Source organism: Neovison vison, chromosome 3, assembly GCF_020171115.1.
Source record: "Neovison vison isolate M4711 chromosome 3, ASM_NN_V1, whole genome shotgun sequence".
Classification (NCBI taxonomy): Eukaryota; Metazoa; Chordata; class Mammalia; order Carnivora; family Mustelidae; genus Neogale; species Neogale vison.
Window position 1 is genome coordinate 64,268,973 of NC_058093.1, and position 24,959 is coordinate 64,293,931.

Consider the following 24,959-nt stretch of genomic DNA (forward strand, 5'->3'; position numbering starts at 1 on the left):
GACTTCTGTATCTTCAGGTTTCAGTTCTTTTTTTCAGGTTGGATTAGATAGGGGAATTGGAAAGAAATTAAATAGCAAAGGATTAAAGAGGATATACTTTTAGAAACAACTGCCCAAGAACTCCCCTCGCATATATCCTGTGACTATTAATTACATAGCATTGCCAGAGCTGGATCACATTTCCAAGTCTTGCCTTTAGAGTAGAGGAAGATGACGAGGGAGAAGAGTGGATGGCTATTTGGTGGTCAGTTTCTAATGTCCCCCAGTTATTTTCATCTCTTTTTTAATTTTTTTTTAAAGATTTTATTTATTTATTTGACAGAGAGAGATTACAAGTAGGCAGAGAGGCAGACAGAGAGAGAGGAGAAAGCAGGCTCCCCGCTGAGCAGAGAGCCCGATGCGGGACTCGATCCCATGATCCTGAGATCATGACCTGAGCCGAAGGCAGCGGCCTAACCCACTGAGCCACCCAGGCGCCCCTCTTTTTTAATTTTTAAAATCATTAGAGAAGTAATACATAAATTACAATTGACAAATATGATTAATAAATTGTGTAACAGGTAAAAATTATGGTCTTTTTTTTTAAAAGATTTTATTTATTTATTTGACAGACAAATCACAAGGAAGCAGAGAAGCAGGCATGGTGGGGGGGGGGAGCAGGCTCCCTGCTGAGCAGAGAGCCCGATGTGGGGCTCGATCTCGGGACCCTGAGATCATGACCTGAGCTGAAGGCAGAGGCATTAACCCACTGAGCCACCCAGGCGCCCCAAAATTATGGTCTATTAATATAATTGAAATAAATAAGGATTTAACCTATACCAATAAAACTCTTGAGCCACAGCTTGCTCCTATCTATAGGAATCATTTTGCAATTTAAAATATTCAATATCAATATGCTGTACATATTAAATTTATATAATGTTAGATGTCAATTATGTCTTAATAAAGCTGGAGAAAAAGAAATAACTTGTCTACTCAATGCCCAAAAAACTCATCTTCATTTCCAAAAGTGAAGAGAAAGGACAAGAAAAGCAGTATAATTGAGGAACTATTACATATCATTTAAATTCATTTAACATCTTATTGCACCGGTATTTTATTTTGATCATGTGGTTATAATCAACATCTTTTTCTCTTCCTTCTCATACTAATCAAACACATTCTGAAATTAAATTAAACTTGAGGCTTTGGGTAGGTGAATGCAATGACAATCGACAAACTCTCCTTGGGGATGATAATCTATCTAGGTGTATAACAACATGCTAATAGAAAAAAAAAAAAGAAATGTTTTGATCCTCTGGATAACAAATCTTAAAAAAAAAAAAAAGGCTCTGATACTAAGTGAAAGACATTTAGGTCATAGTAAATGCTTCATTCTTTGTGTTTCAACTATTATTTCCTTTTAAGTGGAATCAAGTCTTACTACATTAACTGTGAGCAATTTTAGTGAAACCTCAGTGGGAGACATAAAAATACGATATCAAAACTGATTAAGACAAATGTATGAGAGGTTAGAAATTTATTAAAGTACTTTAGAGGTTACCTCCAAAATCATATTTGAACAATAAATATGGGTGGAAAAGGAATAAAAATCTTGCCATTTTACTTGGAAGGACCTGAAAAGATTAAGAGATAAGATGAAGTTTAAGTTCAGTGAAATATTTACATTGATTTCAATAAGGTAGTTGTGAATTTTAATAAGAAATGTGACATAATTTTTAAAATACAAATTTTCCATCATGCCTTAAGGTTTAACCAAAAGACTTTTCCAAAAACATTGACACTATTTAAAATGATACTTTGAGTTCCTAAAATAAAATTCTGAATCTCTCTCTTCTGTTTTTGGAAAATATAAACAAGAGTATTATTATTCAATTTTTGCATAAAAAAATTATTATTGAAGGAGATCTTCAATATTTAAATCACAAACAGGAGTAAACAGTTAAGTCAAAGTCTTTTGGGATCCTCCAGTTGTAATTTTTTTTTTAATTTTTTTTCCCATTTATTTATTTTCAGAAAAACAGTATTCATTATTTTTTCACCACACCCAGTGCTCCATGCAAGCTGTGCCCTCTATAATACCCACCACCTGGTACCCCAACCTCCCACCCACCCCCGCCACTTCAAACCCCTCAGATTGTTTTTCAGAGTCCATAGTCTCTCATGGTTCACCTCCCCTTCCAATTTACCCAAAAACACATACCTTCCCCAATGTCCATAACCCCACCCCCCCTTCTTCCAACCCCCCTCCCCCCAGCAACCCACAGTTTGTTTCGTGAGATTAAGAGTCACTTATGGTTTGTCTCCCTCCCTATCCCATCTTGTTTCATGGATTATAATTTAAACAATGTAGCCATCCTGACTGTAGTTTATTCTAATATCTTAGTCCACTGGGGCAGCTATAAATGAAAATAACATAAATTAATTTCTATTTCTAACAATTCTGGAGACTAGGAAATCCAAAATCAAGGTGCTAGAAGATTTAGTGTCTAGCGGTTTGTGGACAGCTCTCCTCTTGCTGTGTCTTCACAAGATGGAAAAGGTGGAGGAAGATCTTTAGGGTCTCTTCCTGTAAGGGCGCTAGTCCCATTTATGAGGGATCTACCATCATAACCCAGTCAACTCCCAAAGGCCCCACCTCCAAATACCATCACGAATACACTTAGGAACCCAGAGAGGAAAGGGGTAAGCTTGACTGGGTGAAATTATATGAAGCCTTTTTTACCTTAATGACCATTAGGAATTCCTAAAGCAAATACATTTCTGTGAGAAATGTCCTTTGCTGAGGGGGCTTCTCACCAGTGTTGAAAGATCCCCCCGGGGCTCCAAGCACCCCGGAATGGACCCCTTCTCAGGAGGAGACCCCCGGACCCAAAAACCGAGCCGAGTCCACTGGTCAGATGCAAACAGCACGAGGTTTATTGAGTAGACACAGGTACCTGCGGGCGGTCAAGTCTTAGGAGGACTCGCGCGCCAGCCCTTAGTTCAGGGCCTTTTTATGGGGTTTGGGGAAGCGAAAGCATACGTACAGAAGCAGAAGCACGGTTACAAAGTTTTCATTGGCTGGTTTGAATGTAAAGGCATACTTGGTGAGCGGGAATACCCCTGATTGGTTCGCTCAGCATCCTTCATTTACATAGTGGGAAGTTACTTTCATTGGTCCTTAACAAAAGGGAAACAGACAGTATTGGCTAGATTTCAATCCTTCATTAGCATGTAGACTGACCATCGGCATTGGCCAGACCACAATCCCTTATTAGCATGTAGACTGACCTTTCAACATTCCTTGTAGTATCTTATCACTTTTTACAACATGGGAGGAATGTTTAAGGGAGTGGGAGAAGGGGGTGTTGGCTAAGCAAAGAGAAGGGGGAAGAAGGGGGAAAGGGAGGGAGAAAACCCTTTTCATTCCCCCATTTTCTTTTTGGCCCGAGTAAAATCTTTTACTTTACTAGGGGCTAATCTCCCGCTGCCCTATTGCATGATATTGTTGGGTTAATACCATGGTTTGGACAAGCGACAATCTATCCTTTACGAATTGGGTTATTCTGTTAATGATGCATGGCCCGAAGGAGGTTATTAGGGAAGTAAACCAGGGTGAACGATTTCAAACTCCTTTATACCAAGACTGTTGGGATTCAAAGTCTCTTTTACGCTTATTTAGCCTTTTCTTTAATTTGTCTAGAGTTTCTGTTACTACTTCAGTCTGGTCGGCAAAAAAACAGCATTCTTCTCTGAGAGCAGCACAAAGGCCACCCTCTTTTAGGAACAGTAGGTCTAAGCCTCTTCTGTTTTGTAAGGTAACTTCTTTGTTGCAAATCTCAAGGACATTTGCAAACAAAGGGAGACTTCTGCCTTACAAGACTGTGATCTCTGCAATATAAACATTTGTTCTTCTTTCAGGGCAGTCAGGGGTGCCTGTGAAATGTCATACATATTACCAAGGGGAGTGGGTGGAGAGGGGGTGCAAGGCGCCAGCCCCTGCTCCCTCCTCAGCCAGCCTCCTGAACAATTTTGACCCTTAAATCTTTAAGGTGGTTGAAGGTGGAAGGTCTTATCTTCTGTAACTTCTTCCTGCTGAATAGGGGCGTAGAGCTGTCCCTACCTACTCAGGTCAACATTGATCAGTGGAGGAATGTATAGGGGAGTTACGAAAGGCGGAGGCAGCTGAATCCAGTGCTGACAGTGAAAAAGTATCTTTGCGCATGGTAAGGATCATCTGTTGTGGTGAAGTCATTGCAGCGATGGAGTCTCGGCACCAAGTAGAGAAACAGCGAACAAAGCAACATATTAAGGCTAATAAGGCAATAAGAATGAGAAGCCCAAAAAGGAGATTTGGCCGCAGTCCTCCTCCAAACCAGTAAGCTAATCAATTGCTGAGAGAGAGAGAAGGATCTTGTAGAGCCTTAATCTGGGCATTCATATCCTTTATTAATCCTGTGACATTTTTGTGATAGTCTGGGATGTACACATAACATTCTGTCTTGATAATTGCACATATGCCACATGACATCCTCTAGTCCCAAAGATGGAACAAAAATGGATGCTAAGTGATCATACCATTTAAAAATAGATCGCATCCATCTTTGTTTCAAGTTGGGGAGATTAGCTGGAGTTGTAATGGTTTTAGTAATGCGCCCATGAATCCAGGCAAATCCTAAGGTACAGCGACCTATCCACCCTGGAGGAAGCCAGGGCCACAGGTTTGTTCCACATATCCAGTGGGTTCTGTTTGGAGCTGGCCATCTAATGCCAGGTCACCTTGTCCAGTCAATAGCCTGGAGAACTATTACTTGGCAACACATTTCTAATGATAGCCGTCCCAGATATCGTGTGTTATTTGCCCAAATATCACTCGTATGATTTCTTTGTTCCCAGCATAAAACTGCCTTCTGACTGAGCCGTCCAATCGTGGGTGTAAGCCACAGATATGCATCACAGGTCTGATATATGCCATCTTCAGTATAGCGATAAGGAGGGTTTGTAACTTAGGCCCATATTTGATTGGGGAGTTATGGCTTGATAGCAATCCCCTTTCCTTCCAAATAGCTCCATGGGCATGTAGTACCAAGAAAGCATATTTGGAGTCAGTATAAATATTAATTCTTAGGCTTTGGCAATTGCAAGTGCTAGCGAGCACTACAGTATACCTAGCTTTTATGAAAACTACTGTCATCAGAAAACCAACTGTCATTCGTATTTTTAACAGGGGCATCTTAAATCTGGCCAGATAGAGTAAGCAAGATCAATAACCTCTGAACAGTTTTGCTCTATAGAGAAAGAAGTACAGTGGTCAGGTTCAGGCATACAGGTAACTAGGTTTAAACTTTGACAAATTTTAAGTATTATTTCTGGCATATCTGTAAGTATAGCCCAGTATTTAATAAGTCGGCCTCCATCATCCATAAAGGTGTGTTACTAAAACATAATTTTTCTCTCTAAAATAACCCTCATTTACAGAGATAGCCAAATCAGGCCTAATTCACTTGTGAAACAAGTCCAGTTTTAACAGACTTGGCCTAATTATTTACATAAGCTCAGCAAGAACAGTGAGTGTGATCAATAAATCTTTTAGAATCTGCTTTGCTGGAACTTCTTATAAGGAATCTCTAGGTTGAACTTTTAGTAGCCTCTCCGGGCCAGAAGCCAAGCCCTGTACTTGCCATCAGGTGTGCCTGCAATACCTGTCAATTTGGGCGAATTCCTCTTCTGAGACTGCACCTACCAAGGAGTGACATTCTTTACTCACCTGGTGAGGCTGCTGGGAACTCTGTAAGCAAGGTATCAGGCCAACGGTCCCAAGCGGCTTTATGGCTCCAGGTTTCATAAAGTCAACCTTAGTTCCTTTAAACTGTCTGGTCATATCTGAGTCTTTTCAAATATGACATCCCAGTCAAAGCCTTGGTAAAATAACCAGTTTCCAATAGTGTCCTGTTACAAGGAGAACAGATTCTTATTGAACTTATGCAAATGACTGATTGCCATGGAAGAAAGAATACTTAACTGAGACCTTTTGGTTTCAGAGGGTTCAGATAGAGAGAAAAGTTGAATGCTTTGACTCGTTTACAAAGGAGCACTTTTACATCTCTATGAGTTACTGATAACTAGGAGGAAGTATCCCTAGTCTGGAAGAGCAAACATTAGAGAGAACCAGCAATGTTTAAAGTAAGACAAAACATTAAGAGACACAACACTATAATCTTTTAGTTCATTTAGTTCCATGTTACTAATTCTGGTGAATGCACCTTTAGTTAGTTTTGGGAATTCTTACCCATTTCAGTTTTAGGATTTTCAAGTATATCAAATACCTGTATTTGTCCTGGAAGTCCTTTATATGAATCTCCTTGAAGATAAAACTCATTAAAAATAAGATAATTAAAACAATTATAAATGACAAAAACTCGGAATGCATATGGTTAGAGCTGAAGAGACGGGAGTTTACAATTTAGCTGCAAGGAAATCAGGTTACTTCTGTGACATGTAACATTTCCATAATTATAATATCAAGCGATGATCTCTCAAAACATTAAAACTTTAGAAGTGCGTAGAATCTCTAGAAGAGTTACAGCATTTTCCCAATTGTAAGCCAAGGTTTATCATTGGTTCAGTAGTACTTCATGAGCAACTTCGCATACCAAGGAAAAGCCTGAGTTAAAGAGATTTACAACTTAAATCTTGTCAACATTTGCTAAAATCTTATAAAGTTTTAAAGCACCTGCCTAAATATAATTAGGGATGTTAAACACCTGATAAAACAAAACATAGGAACTGAATTTTCTGCGCAGGCAAAGAGAAAACCATTTACATTTTCTTAACAGCAGATCAATTAATCTAAGAAAAACTTTGTCCTTTGAACAGAGAATTTCAGTCTTGTACCAATGTACCTTTAAAACCCATCCATTTCAATCTTAGTCCATTCTTGACCATAGCTAAAATTCCTTTTCTGAAGATTTCCCTTCACAAACCTTCTACAACTTTCCTTTGCATTCAGGTTTTGTCCCAAGCCATTTCCTTCCAAACGACCATCTCATTTAGGACAAAATTACCTTCCCTTACCTTCAACAAAATGTATTCCCATTCCTTAAATCTTTCTTACATATCTCCTACTTTCCTACATACAGAGTTTCCCTTATTTCTATCAGTCTTAGTTACACTAAGCAGAACTTTGTATTGTTAGAAACACCTTTAGTTATTAGCCATTTGTGAACTGTTACAACAGAATTCTTCAGGTGGCAAATTTATGAATCAGTTAAGTGGAAAACAAGTTTACCAGCAGATTTAAATACTCTTAGTTTCTTTGCAGTTAAGAAGTCAAAAGCACAAACCTACATCCAGTAATTAACGACTTAGCATTTTATCCTGTTTGGTTAAGATATAGATGTCCACAATTCAATTCCGTTTGTCATCCAAGCAAAACTTTAAAACTTTCAGGTTACCAAAGACTTTGAAAGCTACTTCAGCAATTACCCATTAGAACTTTGGGACAGACAATTAACCATCAGTTTAGTCATTTCTTTGCTAACAAATTTTAATAAATAACACAAGCTTGTTTGACCTTCAGTAAACTTTCAAGTTTTACATTTACTACTGTTAACTTAAAAGACAGGTCTTATCTTAATTAAACCAACAAACTTAACTTAGTTCCAATAGTGATTTACTTTTCACCTGGGCCCACTCCACTTTGAATGTTTACCTGAGACATGCATGGGAAGATCTGGAGTGGGGGTTTTAGGTCCAGGGGGTGCTCTTTTTGCTCCTTGACAGTGGAGAGAGGAGCCATGGTGCATGATCTAGAGGCTAGTCATGCAGGCTGCACGCACGTTGGTGTAGAAACACGATAAGGGGGAAACAGAGGAAAACAAAGTGCTGCTAGGAGGCAGAGAAAGGATTCCCAGTTTTGGAGCTCATAAGCCCCAACAGAGGAGCAGATGCCATGCTTTCCCACGAGCAAGGGGGGAGGGGTTAAGCAGTCCAAGTCGGGCCAGAGAACACAGGGAAACTTCCCCGAAACAAAGAGAGTTTCGGCAGCTGCTCGGGAATATTCCTTATGGTCTCTGTCTCGAGTTAGACCAACCCCAGTTGGTTCCAGTTATAGCCATTAACATGGGAAGTGAGGGAGGGAGAAACCCCCACATCTATTAGGAGAAACTCAGAATCTCTCCAGTGACCTAAAGTGAGACTTAAGGGGGTGGTAAGTGTTTGCCCTATTTTAGAGTCAAAGAAAACACCAAGGACAATAAGTAAGACACACAAAACAGTTAACAAGAAGGACGCTGCGCGATTTCGGTACAAAACCGAAAGCAAAAACTCAAGCGGAGATCCCGGGGGTCCGGATTCCCCCTCTCCAACCAAGGCCACGTATCTCTCTGATACAGGCTGAGCTCCAAATGCCCCACTGCACCGGGGCCCAAATGTCCCGAAGGACCCAAATGTCCCGCCCGGCGGGACTACAAACGCCTCTGGAACGTCTTCCAGGGCTGCAAGGGAGAAGTCCGAGCCCGTCAGCTCCTTCTGGCCCCCGCCAAATACAAATGGATCCGATCGAACCCCAAACCAAACGCATGCGCAAATTCACAAGTAACAGGTTCAGACGCAGCCACAGACGCAACGAACAGACACAACGAATAAAGTGCTGGCCAGCTTACCTCCTGACAGTGGGTCGGTGGTCCTTGGGTGGGGGGTCTCGTATCCCGGACGAGCCCCCAAATGAAAGATCCCCCCGGGGCTCCAAGCACCCCGGAATGGACCCCTTCTCAGGAGGAGACCCCCGGACCCAAAAACCGAGCCGAGTCCACTGGTCAGATGCAAACAGCACGAGGTTTATTGAGTAGACACAGGTACCTGCGGGCGGTCAAGTCTTAGGAGGACTCGCACGCCAGCCCTTAGTTCAGGGCCTTTTTATGGGGTTTGGGGAAGCGAAAGCATACGTACAGAAGCAGAAGCACGGTTACAAAGTTTTCATTGGCTGGTTTGAATGTAAAGGCATACTTGGTGAGCGGGAATACCCCTGATTGGTTCGCTCAGCATCCTTCATTTACATAGTGGGAAGTTACTTTCATTGGTCCTTAACAAAAGGGAAACAGACAGTATTGGCTAGATTTCAATCCTTCATTAGCATGTAGACTGACCATCGGCATTGGCCAGACCACAATCCCTTATTAGCATGTAGACTGACCTTTCAACATTCCTTGTAGTATCTTATCACTTTTTACAACATGGGAGGAATGTTTAAGGGAGTGGGAGAAGGGGGTGTTGGCTAAGCAAAGAGAAGGGGGAAGGAGGGAGAAAGGGAGGGAGAAAACCCTTTTCAGTGTTATACCTCTGATTATCAGATCATCTTCCCAACTGATTTCTAGGAATTGTATTGGAGGTTCCGCATCAGCAGTTTTTTTTAATATAAGAAAATTAAATTTTATGTGTTCTGTATCATCCTTTAACTTCTGTGTGACTTGGGATTCACAAGAACTGATTATGCTTGAAATTGACTTGACATTTTTAAACATCAGTTTTGGTGCCAATAGAGTTTCTATAAAAGTGTGAATAGAATGAATTCCTGCAGAATCAGTAATTCTGTCTTGTCTTTGCTCCAGTATTCATTGGGCTTGTTGCTTTTCCTTAAAAATATCATTTATTTCTGTGACCAGGTAAAAGAAGAACATAGAAAACAATTCACTTTTTTTTTTTTTAATCCTATAAAAGTTAAGTTAGTATCTGGAAAACCTAAAGGTATTAGTATCTCCAGAGATCAGGTTTACTTTTAGAGATACTAGTTTGGTGTTTAAGATGGCAAAAAGAAATGACACCACTAGTGTAGCAGCTTGGCTGACCTAGGAAATCATCCCATATCCAAAACTTATATTACTATGTGACCTTGGGCATTCCTGAATCTTAATTTCATCATCTGTAAAGTAGTGTTAGCAATTCCCAAATTATAAAGTTGCTATGATGGTCAAAGATAGTGTATGTAAACCCAACTTTTGTATAACACCTGATATATATATATTCAGGAAAGATTAACTCTTATTACTGCTAGAAACAGTAATTGATTTTTTAAGACAAAAATTCCTGTACACTTAATATAAGTTTTAAGTCATACTGGCATTAATACATGTACATTTAGCCAGGTTTTTTAATGATGCTTTTAAAATAATGTTTATATTGTTTCTTCTGTATTATACGAAACATGTTACACTGAGGCAATGTTTTAGTAATAAGTTTATTTCTTTATATTTTTAATGGACACTACTACCTTTAGTTTCATCATTTATCTTCATGAATAGATAGACCTCAGTAAGACAAATGTTATGATTAAGACCTTAGGGCTGGGGCGCCTGGGTGGCTCAGTGGGTTAAAGCCTCTGCCTTCTGCTCAGGTCATGATCCCAGGGTCCTGGGATTGAGCCCTGAGTCAGGCTCTCTGCTCAGCAGCGAGCCTGCTTCCTCCTCTTTCTCTCTGCCTGCCTCTCTGCCTACTCGTGATCTCTGTCTGCAAATAAGTAAATAAAAGTCTTTAAAAAAAAAATAGACCTTAGGGATTATAATTTGCCAGAAAACTTAAGCAATTGATAAAACCTGGTATGCTTGACCATATTAATTACCTAAATACAAACTTTTTTGTCCATCAGTCAAAGCCTTCAATGAATTGGCTCCTTCTGTTCTGAACTTACCTTCTATGAAACCACTTCTTCTTAATATATAGGCTGAACTCCACTTTCTGGTTTCACAAATTATTTTTTATTCACCCAGGATATAAAGTATTTCCATCTTACTTAGTATGTTCACATTTCATTGAAAGACTTTTCTCCAAGTCTTATTCCAGGAAACCTTCCCAGACTTCCTTACTAAATATATTATTGTCTCTCTAAATTATTGTCCCTCTAAACCCCACTGTTATTTTTCTATGGAAGTTTTATATATCTGTCTTTCTGCATCGTAATATAATCATATTACCTATATCTCATCTTTTATAATAGTAAAAACTCCTTGAAAGTGGGATCAAGTGGATAAAGAAGATGTGGTATATATATATAATGGAATATTATTTAGCCATCAAAAATTTGAAATCTTATAATTTACAACACTGTGGATGGAACTAGAGGGTATTATGGTAAGGGAAATAAGTCAGTCAGAGAAAGACAATTATCAAAGGATTCACTCATATGTGGAATTTAAGAAACAAAACATAACTATAGCGGAAGGGAGGGAAAAATAAAAGTAGACAAAATCAGAAAGGGAGACAAACCACAAAAGACTAAACTATAGGAAAAAATGAGGGTTGCTGGAGGAGGGGGGGTGGAGAGATGGGGTAATTGAGTGATAGGCATTAAGGAGGGCACATGATGTAATAAGCACTGGGTGTTACATGCAACTGATGAATCACTAAACTCTATCTCTGAATTAATAATATGCTATATGTTAGTTGAATTTAAATTTTAAAAAATCTAATTAAAAAGAAAGTGAGATCAAAGTTTGATTAATCATTGTGTCCCTGTAGTAGGTGAGCAGAGGGCTTTACCTCTAGTAGGTATACCATACATATTTGTTGAACTGGTCATAATTAAGTTTTCAGCTCATGATATAGATATTGAAACATACTAAATGATAAGTGATGAGATAAATAACTGCATACTTAGCATTTTATAAAGAAGCATCCTGTAACAAATTCTTATATTAATTTTTTTTTAAAGATTTATTTATTTATTTGACAGAAATCACAAGGAGGCAGAGAGGCAGGCAGAGAGAGAGGAGGAAGCAGGCTCCCCGCTGAGCAGAGAGCCCGATGCAGGGCTCGATCCCAGGACCCCGGGATCATGACCTGAGCCGAAGGCAGAGGCTTTAACCCACTGAGCCACCCAGGCGCCCCTTATATTAATTTTTAAAGGAGCATATCCATATCTCTAGCAGTTTAAATCTCTTTTCATGTCCCTCTATAAATGATACTGAACAACTGAAGTTTAGAATTAAACCTAAATTCCAATCAGTATATTCCATAAATTAAATATAAAAATAAAACCCCAATCATAAAATCCTTTTTATAAAAAGGTCTGATATCAGTGCAAAGACCTTCAAATATATCTTCATAGTTATAATTGCCAATAAGGACTAATCAGCATTTCCACAGAGATAGCAAAGCATTATCATTTCCAATCTTTTAAACCTTTAGTAAAACATGGTAGTTGAAATAGATATTAAGTGCATACCAAATTAACCAGAATCATTATGTTAAGTAATCCCACCACTCATTTACAGTGGGCTTTTTGGTAGATTCCTAAAACTTTTTAAATTATAGTTTATTCTTCATTTGAAAATGAGGATTATTAAACATGGCCAGCCTATTCTGTGGGTTGTTGAGAAGATCAACTGTGATTATATAAGGACTTCTAATCTCTGAGTTGCTTATAAAATGTAAGTATTATAATTGATTACAATTATTGCAGTCTTTTTTTTTTTTTTTTCCCAAAAAATGGTTTATATCGATGTGGGTAGGATCCAAGTTCAGCTGAACACCTCCTCTGTGTTCCCAAGAAGAGCTTTGCACTTAATAAAGGACATGCTGGCAAGCTCACAGATCACACTGCATGCAAAAATTTCAGAGCATAGCCAGTACACACATCCCTGTTTCCTCTGTATCTGGCACCGGCAAACTTTTTGGCTTATCTATATATGCTGCTATTGACCTTGGGCATGCCCCCAGTTTTTTGTATTATAGGACCCACAGAGTGAAGATTGGGGTTCTTCTGCTGAAGCATGATGTGGAGTACATACAGCTGCAGTGACCATGTCAGCTGCAGAGAGAAGCCAGCCATGGGGGACCAGCACATTGCAAGGAGCTGGCTCTCGTGTACTCACTTCTCTTGCTGTAAATAAACACTGTACCACTTGAACTTGGTATGCTTGTTGTCTGTTCTCAGGGATCTCAAAGCATGCACTGGTCTTTTCCCTGGGTGGCACTTACCTGCCTTTTAACCTTGGCTGTACTCATATTCTATCCTGGGGCATAGCCTGACCACTTAGTGAAACAATACCATTTTAACTTTTACTGTCATGGTGGAGATAATTTTATACAGACTGTTACTCCTCTATGTTGTTATAGATAAAGATGATATTTATGTAGTTTCCTCTGGAGCAACAATGAAATATATCTTGTGACAATAAAACTCAACCTTGGTAATTTTGTATTAATTTTTATTTATGGCATATACAATAGAAAACAGTTTTGCCTTGGAAAGTGAACTTGGCTTTGTGAAAAGAGATTTGGTGTGGCAAACCAAATAAAGTACACAGTGTGTGTGGAAGAATGGTCAAGATAGAAAGATTGCTTAGTATTCAGGAATATTTTTGTATTTCTGAATTTTGCAAGTGTAATGAGTGACATACTAGGAAAAGAAAGATGGTGATCAAGGGTACTGAAAACTTTGAGGAATATAAAATGATCCACTTGAATTTCTCCCTTACTTTCCATGCCTCCCTCCATTGTTTAAAAGTATTTTTTATGTTCACGAACATGGGTACAAAGACATACACAGCAAACACTCTATTTGATTTTCACCTTTGACATAGCTAATAAACCTATATGGTTATGTAATAATAGCTATGACTAGAGGTGACAGGTAGAATCTCCCAATACTGTGAAATTAGAAGGCTCTTTCTGAGTTATTTGAAAAGTCCATTGTTACTTGCTTCTCAACAGTATCATTTTTTTTTTAAGATTTTATACATTTATTTGAGAGGGAGTAAGAAAGAGCAAGCAGGCATGAGTAGGAGAGGCAGACTCCCCACTCAACAGGTAGCCGACATGGGGCTTGATCCCAGAACCCTGGGATCATGACCTGAGCCGAAGGCAGCCACTTAACCTATTGAGCCACCCAGATGCCCCACAACAGTATCATTTTTTAAGAAATGTATGAGTAGTGTTTTTTTTTTTCCTCTATTTGGGGCAGACACATCTTTTAATTTTTTTATTTTTTTGATTATTTATTTATTTATTTGACAGAGATCACAAGTAGGTAGAGAGGCAGGCAGAAAGAGGAGGAAGGAGGCTCTCTGCGGAACAGAGAGCCCAATGTGGGGCTCTATCCCAGGACCCTGGTACCATGACCTGAGCTGAAGGCAGAGGCTTTAACCCACTGAGCCACCCAGGCACCCCTGGGACAGACGCATCTTTAGAGTTTCTCTATGAGGGTGCACGAAGAGAAAAGACTAATGGAATGATAAACACCAGTGGTCACACTCAGTAAACTGGCATAGAGAATCCAAAAGAATGTCCAGAAGTGATGGATTACCCAAAAGCCTCAAAAGGAAAATCACTATTGAGCAGATCTCTCCCATTTTCTGGGAGAGTGAATCCCAGGATAACAACATCATTATAATAATTTGATAATGAGGCATACTGCTATAAATAATAAACCTATTGGGTTTGGGGTATCAAGTGTTTATTGATAATGGAAATTGAAAAAAAAAGTCCTACAGAGAAAAGTTAAGAGTGAAGAACCAGAATTAACAGAGGTTGTATCTCTGGAGTATGAGTATGTCAGATTTTCATTGGTTTATCAATCTTGATTAAGCTGTGACAATAAATGGGTTTCCTTCAGAGGCTAGGGATTTCACTCAAATGGTAATAAAAGTAAGAGTAGTTCCTCCTCCTTTATTTTCTTTCTCACCTGGGGAAGAAAACTGATTGTATATGAGAGAACGAGGAAACAATTCTTAGAATTTAATTTGGGGTTGGTGATTTGAGGTCTTGAGGTCTTGTGTTTTAGGTACAAGTTTATTGATAAAGGTTCCAAGCATAGAGACAACAATTTGTTCAGTAGTGTCCACTGAAACTCAAGCCGTTCTGCAAATTGGATGACCTGTGACTTATTGCTTCACAGCTTTATCAAATATGGCTTGAAGTTGAAGCTTAATACTGTTTTTTTTTTCCCCCAGTAATCACTTTTTCAGGTAGACAGATGGCTGTTTTGTGGTGTTCAGCTATTTTTATACCATTGCTCAAATGTTGCCAGACAAGATATTTTCTAAGGTCTTAGGATATCTTACCCATTCAACTTACATATACAGCTCAGCTAATAGCAAATACAAACATCATGAAGGATAATATATTTTTTATTACTGCAGCTTATGTCATTGTAAAATCTGAGTACATCAAATAAATAATTTATAGTATGAAGTCTATTTTAAATTCTGAAATCATATTGAAGTATGTCAGTTTAGGAGACTTCCATGGTATTTCAATCCCTTGTTTTCTTATTGTTTTGTTCCTGGCTGAGTCAATTGGAATGCCAAGTACCTGCTGGATAGGTGCTGTCTTTGTTGTTCATCTCACACCTCCTATAGGTTTGGGGAAGAAATTTAGTGTTGTAGCTTTGAGTGATGGAATGTCAAGCCTCCTTTTATTTCTTGTGATAATAAAGGATGATTGAATCATAAATATGGTACATCACGAAGCAGTGAAATCTTACAGAGCTAATTCAATTCATGAAAGCATGAAATTTGGATACAAATACAGTTTTCTAGTATTTTCCTTGTTTTGGAGAGATGCTACCATCTTGACCTACTGTGTCAGGAGGCAAAAAGTCATGAGGAGGCTCTCCGATCTTTATGTCAGCTGCTTTGCCTGATAGGCACATTCTACGCCAGTGCCCTGTCCAAGTGGCCAAATTGAATAGTCTCTCTCAGTTTTGTATCCATCTTTTCCTGACTTATCATCAAACCATAGTGCTATTATCTCTTTAAAATAGCTAAAGCCTCTTCAAGTTATTGGCAAGTTTTCTTATTTTCTTCCCTCACATAGTAATAAAAGTATAGTAGTTTTTCCCTTTATTAAATCTTTTGTGTCTCTCCTTTTTGTTCTGCTTCCTTTGCTAAGACCCTTATAACCTACTATTCCCCTTATTAAGAGCCCATTAACAGGGTTTATACTTCAGTCTATCATATTCCATTCAAGTTATTCCTTGCTTCACAATCCTTCAGTTGTCTTGAATTGCCTGTGCTACCTTTACTGTCTGTCTGCCTAGTCTAATTCTAACCTATTTTTCCATCTCTGTCTCTCATAATGACATTATACAACTACTGATTCCCAGCAAATTGGTCAACTAGAACATGCCATACAGAGTCAGAGTCACCATGCTTTTGCTCATTCAATACCTTTCTCTCTTCCTCTTTCTAAGATGTCTTAATTCCTTGCATCCTCCATGGCTAACTTCAAGTCTTACCTTCTCCATAAAATCTTGCTAAATCTATCAGGGATGGCCCAATAAAAGCTGGGTTTTAATGTCTGGGTTTTAAATAAAAAAATATATATATAGGAGAATAGATGAAATTGTTACATAGAATGGGTCAATAAACATGTTTCTTTGCCTCCTCTCTTTTTACAGTGTCTCAAGATGATGATGAATTTCCAGTTTAACCTTCTAGGTGATTATCTCAAGGGCTTAGGAAGGCTAACAAAACCCTATAAGTAATTTACAAATTATAGTTACTGTAAAAGTGGAAACTGGATTAACATTGCCATTACATGGGTAAGGAAGGGAGGGCTTGAGTGGACTCCGTGCTCTCTCACGAGACGCTGAATGGTCATAACTTAGAAGGTTGAATTTGATGAATAATTGTCAAACACATAACTATGTGTTATATTTAACAACTCTAAAGAGTCAATAAATAGATGAGATTGTCTAGAAATATCAGTCTTTTGCTTTCAAGTAATCTGAGCTAAATATGATGTTAAGATGTGATGCCATTTTATGTACAGTCCTAGATTTATTGTTCATTGTTAGCCTAGAATTTGTCATGAAAAATATTAATTAAAACTAGTCCCTGTCCTTGTTTTTTATATTTCTGAAATCCAGAGCACTTCCTCCTTATAATGATGTCTTTTTGGTCTATTGTGTTTTTTAGACCTAGTGATTTTCTCAACCACTGTGGGTTTTTTTTTTTTTTTTTTTTTAGATTTTATTTATTTATTTGAAAGTGAGAGAGTGAATGGGAGAACATGAGCAGAGTGAGAGGGAAGAGCAGACTCCCCACCGAGCTGGGAATCCTGTGTGGGCTCGATCTCAGGACCCTGAGATCATGAGCTGAGCTGAAGGCAGTCGTTTAACTGACTGAGCCCTTCATGTGTTCCTCAACCACTGAGTTTAAAGTGGGTGCAGTGTTTGAACATTTTTACTAGATTCCAGATACCAATAATGGACATTTTAAATGTAATAAAATGTAGAAAATTAACATTCGCAGCTTTCCTTTTTTTCCAAAAGGATAATTCATGGTGAATATACTGAGACAGGTATTTGGGGTGTATAGGTGGGTGGAGTATTTTTGTTTTTATTGTGGAAGAAAGAGATCAGGTCCTAGTACTGAGAATGAGTCATAGAGTACAGTGTTTCCAGGGGCGCCGCAGGAATGTTTATAGAAACTTAGCGTATCAAGTTTTCCAAGGAAAAATGAGAAACTAAGCAAAACTAGTGGAGTGTGAAGCCCAAGATTGGTGAACTCTCCTCCAGCCATAGCATTATTACCGTTAACTCCTCTCCCCTGCTCACTGTAGGAACTGTTCTCGATTCAGTGGGAAGGTCGATGCCTCATTTATGATACATTATGAACAGTCGTGTCTGAAATGGAGATATTGTGCTCATACCTCAGTACCCACTGTTACTTTGTTTTTATACCAACTATGCCAACTGGTAAACATGAAATAGACCCTCATTCATACATAGGTCTTTGGGCAAAATTTGGGAGAATGAGAGATGGATGAGGATTTAGACTGGAGTCGGGTATTTCACATTTTTTTTTTTTGTATTTTATGTTTAAAAGTATCGTCTTGAGACTGTAGTATAGATGTATTATTTTTCATAGCAGATAAAAATGTATTAATATAATTGTGCTCAATTATCTCTCTCCGTCTGTTATTCTAATTTTAAATTCCTGGGTCTGCTAGACTGTGAATAGAAGGTGGTATAATCAATGGCTGCACAATATTGGGAGTCTTAGATTTAAAGGAAGCTGAGTTTGAATCTTTTTGATAATCTAAAAAACACAATTTATTTAATATGGTCTAGAATTTCAGACTTTTCTAATAGATTTGCTTAAGCCTTGGTTCTAAAGTAATTGCTAAAGGTTGGATTGAATAAAATTTACATAGATGTGTGTATTCATTAAATACATACATTTACACAGTAACTTACTGCTAGTTTCCAAATAATAACTTATATATGATCAAGCGTTATTAGGGTGGCAGTTCACTTATAATTACACAGCAAATGACTCTAAAATGGATTCATAATTTAAATGTAAGTAAGGAAATCATAAAAAATAATAATAAAATAGATACATTGTTAACCTTCTGCTTAACATGACTGTTGTAAATAATTTTCCCAGTTTAAGTTGTGTGCATTTATACATATGTATGATCATAAATACATACCTGTGAATATACATGTATACAGAATTACTTTTGTAGTGCTTTCTAGAAATTTTGCAGACAAGTTATGTGAAAACTGAATAATAAGCTGTATTTATATTTAATACTATTTTAATATTTGTCTTGAGACTTAAACATTCTACACCTATTCAAATAACCTGCATTTCTCTTATGATAAAAAAAATGAAGTAGAATAAGTACAGAATGTTTAATTAATTAATGATGCAAATCCAGGAGAAAAATGTGTGGTTTTAAAAAATCCCAAACTTTTAATTAATTTTTAAACATACTTTTCTTTTGGAACTTCACTTTAATATTATTGCTATTACTGTTGCTATTATTATTATTATTATTTAAAATGCCAAGAATAATAGTGCTGGTATTTATCTTAGCTTCACTCTAAAATAGAAATTTGGAGTATTGAATTACATGTGGATACAGTTTGTCACAGCAGTAGTTTGTTAAAGAAGAATTTTCTTCTTTTTTTTAATCTCTGCCACTACAACTTTGTGTCAAAAAGCCAATCAATTCTGTCAGGGACCAGGATGGTGCTTAAGAAATTGAAAACATTTCTGCTGACAGGTTCACTATTCATTTCTGACACCTGGCTGGTACAATATTGAGCACTTTAATTTATTGAAGTTGCTATTTGGAAAATAAAAGCCATACATTCTGTACATGGAGCCTATTTCAACATTTCCTTATATCTGTTTGGACACAGTTCGTGGCTTTTTAATAAAACATTGCACATTCATCTTTTCAAACTACAATATAAATGATAGGCAAAACTATTAACTAATTTGAATCTAGGATAGATTTTTTAACATCTGCAGACCTCACAGGATACCAGACTAAGAGCGTTTTAAATACATGATAAATTTTTGTCTGGTGAAATCTTCAAAATGTGGGTATTTTGAATAGGATTTAAAATGTAGATGCCTGCTTTTTTTAAAAGCCCACTTATTTGACATTAAAATTGTTGTGTTTTATTTTTGTTTCTGTTTTGTTTTGTTTTTGCAAAGGGTTGAGCAAAATCTAATGCTGACCACTTGGATAAATGCTGGGAACCAGGGCTAAGATGGTCAGAAATTAAGCCTGAACCATTACTTTAGGAAGAGCCAGGGTCAGGGCAGGGGAACCAAGATAAATCCATAAACCTGAAGTCCTAGAAAAATAAGCCTTCATGAGGAGGAAGTACAATTAAAAAAAAATGTGTGAAGGAAGAAGAGTTCTGGTAATTTTGATGACCGGTATTGAAGTTTAGGACTAATTTTTATAGGCTACTCATTAGAGACCCTGGGGTAGAATAAGCAGGCACAATGGCAGAACCTCGGGCACATTCTCCTTGGTGGCTTTTGTTTTGTTTCTGGAAATATTATATGCAGATATTTTCATTACAGTTTTCTATTTATAAATAAAGCTAAGAAAATTTAACCTATTTTGTAGAACAGGTTGGTGAACTTCTCTTCAGTAAGGACTTGAAAATTTTACAAATGCCTCCATTGAAATTGTCTACCCTTATATTCACTAAATCATACACTAACAATCCTTTATTTTGATGTGGTATCGGAATCATTAACCCTATATACTATTACGTGATGGGATTTTAATAAATTTTACCTGTATGGGTTGCTAATTCCTAGTAAATGAGACTACAGTCCTTATTAAGGTAATGATTGTTTTAGCAATGATCATATAATTCATACTTTACAGACAAAGATCTATTAAGAACATCATCCTTGTAAATAAAATAAAGTAACTCAAAGAGTTTTGTTAACCTTATTAAGGTCCTCTTCAAATGCATCCTGGGTCTGCATAACAGATTTTAGAATATGTGAAGGCAAAAACTCCATCTGTTGAATTTGTATTTAATACCCTCCTCAAACACAGAATACTAGTGTCATACTGCTCCCTTCTGAGTACCTGCAGGAAATCTTCTCTTCCCATTACTCACAACTTCAGTGATTCTGAAATTTTAAGGTACAGTCTTTCAGGTGCAGTTTTAAAAGTTCGTTCCTGAGGTAGGATACATACACATTGTTTCCATACACCCTGGCTGATTCTGATACAGAAGATCCACAGACTGCATTTGAGACCATCCACTGTACTGGCTAGAGACAACAACTAGGGTGTTGCTTGTGAACAATATCTCCTGGTAACTGACAGTGAGAAAAATTTAGCTTGAGTTTGAACTTGTAGGACCTCTTTCTTTTGGCCCATTTGGAAATACCACTTGCACACTTGGTGCAAAGAGTTTGGCTAAATCCGTCTCGAGGAGTATATTTTTTGGTTCATCTAACTTTTGTCTTTGGTGTTTTATAACCTTTGCTTTGTTGTTAAACATTACATTCTCCTAATTGCAATGATTAAAAAAAGAGAAGCAACACTTACCACAACTGGAAAGCATAAGAAGTAGTATTCAAATTTTATTAGGAAAAAATAGAGACTTCTATCTTGAAGTGAGTTGTGATGACAATAAAGAAACCCTCAAAATTATCTTTTTTTAAAAATTTATTTATTTGATAGAGAGAGATCACAAGTAGGCAGAGAGGCAGGCAGAGAGAGAGGGGGAAGCAGGCTCCCCGCTGAGCAGAGAGCTCGATGTGGGGCGCGATCCCAGGACCCTGAGATCATGACCTGAGCCGAAGGCAGAGGCTTAAACCACTGAGCCACCCAGGCGCCCCTCAAAATTATCTTTTAAATTTCCATGAAGGTTTGTACCTTCTTCATGTATATCTGCTTTTCTTATAAGAAACTGAAAACAAAAGTTAAAAACATTCAGTGATTCTTATCTAATATATAAAAGTTTTTCCCTTTTATTTAAGCCCAAATCAACTGGAGTATTAAAGGGTTGCATAAGAGGAAATGTATTATGAAGTGCAAAATGTTGGGTTTTACATATTTTGATGTACAGAATTTGTACTTAGGAACAGAATTAGGAACGTTATATACTGCCAGATACAAATAAGTATGTAGGAAGCCACTATTTTGTTATTAATAGAAGTATTTTATGCATTCCTTTCAATTAATGAGTACAGAACATGTTGCTAATCAAAAGACTTTAAGTTCAATTGCTGTCATTCTAGATATAGGAGCAGTCCTTTGAGAAAATCTTTCTCAAGAGGAAGGATCTACATCAGCTGTTCCCCAGATATGGTCCCTAGACCAGCAGTGTCATCATCACCTTGCAGCTTCTTAGAAATACAAATCCCAGGCCTCACTTCCACCTACTGAATCACAAATTGCAGGTGGGGCTTGGAGATACTGATGCATATTAAAGTTTGAAAACCCACTGATCTGCATAAACGGAGATGTCACTGACAGTGGGGAGTGTATGACAAGTTGTACCATGAGAGCAAGAAAATTCTCAATGAATCATCTGTCCTGAATGATGCAGAGAAAAATCATCATTAAGGAAAAAAATCAAGGGATCCAGCAAAAACTAACAATGCACAGTAGTGTGGAAACCCCAAGAGGCAAATGGAACAGAGATAAAAGTCAGGTATTAAGCAGGGTACGCACACACGGCAGATTGTGATCCATGATCAGCAATCCAAGAGGACGAATGGAAAGAAAAAAAAATTTCTCTGCTTTTCCTTTGTCAGAGCCTCTTACTGCTTAGCATTCTCGGTGACTGTTCATCTGTTTCCTTCTTGTCAACAAGCTGACAACCAGCACCAATCAACACTTATCCTGTTTCCTTGTTTTTCTCCCTCCTTTGTTTTTCGGCCTGAAACCTTCTCTGTCCCGCATCAGAGTTTTAGATTCTAAAAAAATTACCTGTCACTTTTGCAGGGATTTAAAAATAAATAAATACATATTCCACTGTTTTGAAGCTAAATATTGTAAATCCTCCAAAAAACTGCTTTTCCACTTTTGACCTTAAAAAGCCTTTAGACACTGAACTATTGAGAAAGATGTAGTGATTTGGAAGAATATGAATAAAATGTAATTAGTGCCATGCAATATATTTATATCTTGGCCTCTTTTTCTGTGCTTTTCTCCCTTTTTTCACATCTGCCTTTCTGCACACATTTACCTCTGGCAACTCCAGGATATCCTCTTTCATTTTCTCTCCAGTATCCTGCATCTTCCAGCTTGCCTGTTTTAAAATGAGCATTTCCCCCAAATCTCCAGTGTAAGAGTCTTTTTCGATTCATTGCCTCATTTGCTCATTCACATATTCATTTTCTCTTTCACCAGGTCCTGCATTCCTGTCCCTGCTCTTTCTTCCTCCTCCTTTGGACTCTCCCTGCTGTGGCCCAGCCTCCTCATTCTGCCGGGCCTTATGTATCTGTCTCTTGATCTCGTCTTTCAGAGCATTCTCTATATCTTAGTATTTTTCTTTTTATTCATTTTCTTCTCCGTTTCACTCTTTTTAAATAAAATAGTTAATGCTCTGAGAAAAAGGCATACTGTATATGAAGAGCTCTAAATGTATACTCAGCCTAGCAGATGACTAGGGCAGTGTTCCTGCTCACAAAGAAGGCCACAGTCACAGGCTTCTGGCGCATGTGTCTGCACGTGTCTGAAATGTATCCTGCCCATGGTTGGCTAAGCCCTCCGATTTTACTCGTTCTTAACATTTTCACACTTGTCTCATTTTCTTTTCTTCCCTGAAGCCCTGTCCCAGTGTCCTCTACCATTAGAAGATGTCCTTTCCTCCAGATTCACAAAAAAAATTAGATCCAGTTTCTTAGATTTTCTCTACTCAAGCCCCACACTTCACTTGCTAAACCATAAGTCCATCTAAAGTTGGGTGTATCCCTACTCCATTTTCTATTATTTTGTAGGAAGTGACCTACCTTCTTTCCTGGGTTGTATTATTACCTAGCTCATAAGCACTCAATAAATATTTGTGGAACCAAATTAAAGTACATTTTCTCCAGCCACTCTCTCCATAACATTTCCTCCCATCCTCTCTGTCCCATGCACTTACTACTGTCAAGTTATTTTTCACTTGACCTTTTTTTTTTTTAAGTTTTTGGGGACAGGATTTCCATCTCTCACTCTCAGCATCTTAATATCCAGGACATAGCAGAAGTTCTCACCACTGTTTTACGAAAAGAAAGAATAAACATGGAGTGGATTCATCATTTGCTTGCTCTGAAAACTGAAGGCAGGTCTACCCAGCTGCCCTGGTGGCACGTCTGCCATTCTGCCCTTTCCCCCAAGGTGATGAGGAGCGAGACTGAGATGTAGTTCGCGTGGGCCTAAAGACAACGGCTCATGGCTGGTGCTCTCTTCCTGTTTTTATACGTGTGTACACTTGGATGGCGGTTGTGCCTGGTGTTTAGGATAAGTGTTGATGTAACTCATCTCTTCATTTCCTTTTCTTTGTCACTTCTAGCTTATATTCCATGTATACTGCTAGATGAGGCAGAATAAAAAAAAAATGCATGAGATCCTCTTAAAACCCACTGTTATTTCTGGGAGTACTGGGTATTACTTTGATGGACAATTTAGATGGCCTTAAAGTACTTTTTAAAACTGCCTCAGCCATTGGCTCTAAATGCTTGAAATGTATCAACAAAAAGAAAAATAAAACGTGGGCTGTATGAATTAGCTTTTCTTTAATTTTTTAAAGATTTTATTTATTTATTTGACAGAGAGAGACAACAGCGAGAGAGAGACTACAAGATGGGGGAGGGTTAGGGGGAGAAGCAGGCTTCCCGAGGAGCAGGGAGCTGCATGCAGGGCTCGATCCCAGAACCCTGGGATAATAATCTGAGCTGCAGGCAGATGCCTAATGACTGAACCTCCCACGTGTCCCTGAATTAGCTTTTCTGATGAGTGTTGCACTGTGTCTTCTTTTTGATATTAGCCTAACAGCAGGCTCCAGAACAGCTTTGGACTTTCTTGACAACAGGTAGTTTTGGGGGCTTCAGAGAGTGAATGACGGTTCAGAAGTTAGAACCAGAGACCGGCAATAGGATCTCAGTACACCTCCCTTCATACATTAGGAGCTGAAGTCTAAGAACAGTCTTGGAGTGGGAAAAGATCAGAAAGAATTATGTTCTTCCTGCCCTTTCAGTTTGAAGCATTTGGTAAAGCTGCTAGGAAATCTGGCTTCAAAAACTCGGCATAAGACTTCACGTTATGTTTCATTTATTCTCACTAAAATATGAAGAGCGTATTCCACTGTGAAGAGATCAGAGACACAGGCTTTTGCATATCTGATCTTATTGTTGTTGCTGCTACTGCTATCATAATGGTATCTTTCTTAATCACCCCTAGTTCGTAAGATGCTGAAGATACAAGAAGATCATATCGCTTTCTTTAGGTAGCTCATATTCGTAGTATGAGATATACAAACACACATACACACACACACTTGCATAAATAAAATGTTTTCTGCCAAATTCTCAGCGAAAAAAAATCAGCCTTGTTTTTCTAATTTTTGAATCTCTTGTTTTATTTCTTCAGAGAAGGGATACAAAAAAACAGATTGTGGGCACCTGGGTGGCTCAGTGGGTTAAGCCTCTGACTTTGGCTCAGGTCATGATCCCAGGGTCATGGGATTGAGCCCCGCATTGGGCTCTCTG